This window comes from Suncus etruscus, chromosome 9 (genome assembly GCF_024139225.1).
Source record: "Suncus etruscus isolate mSunEtr1 chromosome 9, mSunEtr1.pri.cur, whole genome shotgun sequence".
Taxonomy (NCBI): domain Eukaryota; kingdom Metazoa; phylum Chordata; class Mammalia; order Eulipotyphla; family Soricidae; genus Suncus; species Suncus etruscus.
In genome coordinates this window covers 114,307,692-114,309,900 of record NC_064856.1, presented here as the reverse complement: position 1 = coordinate 114,309,900, position 2,209 = coordinate 114,307,692, and positions in this window count along the sequence as shown.

The window sequence follows — 2,209 nt, the reverse complement described above, 5'->3', positions numbered from 1 at the left end:
TGAGCATAGAGCCAGGAGTAACCCCTGAGCACTGCCAGGTGTGACCCAAAAACCAAAAAAAGAAAAGAAAAAAAAAAAAAAGAAAATGCTTTGGTTTTTATTTATTTTGGTTTTGGGTCCACACCTAGCGGTGCTCAGGGGTTACTCCTGACTCTATATGCTCAGGAATCACTCCTGGCAGTGCTCAAGGGACCTATGGGATGTCAGGGATGAAACCCGGGTCTGTGCATGCAAAGCAAACAACCTCTCCACTGTGGTTTTATGTTTTGGGCAGCCCAAGGGGCCCCAAACAACAGAACAGCTAGGACTGGGCCCCAGTTCACAGTGGGCCACGTCAGGGCCTACATGCAAGGCCTTCACGTGAGCCGGGTCAGCACTGACCACTGCACCTGCCTGAGCCTGAAGCCTTTTTTTTGGGGTCAATACCAGAGACTAAGAAGGGGCAGGGGAGGCCGAAGCTGCTGCTCATTTCCAGCCCGGCCTCGAAAGCACCGAGATGCACTTGGAGAGAAGCCCGCACCCCACTCCCCTGGCCTGGGTGAACTCATCACAGGATGTCACCTGGTTCCCCCAGCACCGCCAGGGGAGACCCCAAGAACTAAAGCATGAGGCAGAGACTGGAGGCTTCACTGGGGCAAGACCCCATTAGGCACTGTGAAATGGGGGTCCGTATACGCATGGAATACTATGCAGCCATCAGAAATATGAAGGCATGTCATTTTCCTATACATGGACAAACATGGAAACTATTAGGCTGAGTGAAATGTCAGAGGGAGAGAGACAGACACAGAATAGTCTCACCTGTGAGATTTAAGAAAAATAAAAGACATTATTGTAATAACACGCAGAGACAACAGAGATGAGGGCAGGAAGAACTGGCTCACTATACGAAGCTTACCAAAAATATTGGTGAGTGCAGTTAGAGAAATAATTACACTAAAAAAAAAGGAGGGGAGGCAGAGAGATAGCATGGAGGTAGAGTATTTGCCTTGCATGCAGAAGGACGGTGGTTTGAATCCCAGCATCCCACATGGTTCCCCAAGCCTGCCAGGGCGATTTCTGAGCATAGAGCCAGGAGTAACCCCTGAGCGCTGCCGGGTGTGACCCAAAAACCAAAAAAAAAAAAAAAAAAAAAAAAAAAAAGAAATAATTACACTAACAACTATCATGACAATAGTATTGAGTGAGAGAAGTAGAATGTCTCGAATACAGGCAGGGGTGGGGGAGGAGGAAGATGGGGACCATTGGTGGCAGGAAGGTTGCACTGGTAAATGTGGGGTGCTCTTTTCTATCACTGACACCCAACTACAAACATATTTGTAACCATGGCGCTTAAATATATTAAAAAAATAACAAAAGACCCCGTTAGACACCCCCCAGCTCCCGCCTCTCTGACGCGCATCCCAAGGTCGTCGCAATTCATGGGCCCATCACCCACAAGTCCATCCCTGAGCACTGGGAACGTTTATTCGGAACTCGAGCAGTTAACAGGACGGGGCAGTTTCCCTGCTGGGAAAGCTTGGGGCCCAGGGGAAGACTTCCGGCTGGGGGCTGAGGACCAGGAGGCGGTGGGGTGTGTCCGTGGCGCCTTTTCCCCGGCCCCCCCACCCCCAGAGCTTCCTGACCCCGTGCCTGGGCACCAGACAGCCCCGGGGGCTTGAGGAAGGTTGGCTCGGTGCCCAGTTCCTGCTGACGGCTTCAGACGCGGGGGGCCATCCTGTGAGCACTGGGGTGGGGAGGACAGGCTCCAGCTGGGCGCTGGGGATAAACACCCGCACCCCCTTATCTCAGCAGTGCTATGGGGTGGCCGCCTGCTGTCCTGCTGAGCCAGCCAGCCGCTCATTCATGAGAGCCAGTGGGGCCCTTGGGGGCATCAGCTGGCTTGAGCCTGTCTTTGTGCCCTCAAATCCTCCCCAAGTCCCCCACAGCAGGGATCGAGCGGGTGATGTAGGGAGAAAAGAAAGGCCTTGGCTGGCTGGAGCTGACCTCTTGCTGGCCCACGGCCCCCCACAGTGCTGAGGGTGCAGGGCGGGACGCAGGGGGCAGCAGTTTATTAGTTCTCACAGTTCTCTCGGACGGTGGCAGGGCCCGGGTCCCACCAGTCTGTCCACCCCACAGGGCCTGTGTCACTCCGGGACCCCATCTGTCCACACCGCCGCCGAGCCCAGTCCATCACTCAGGGGCTTTCGGCGCCGCAGGCCCGTGCACC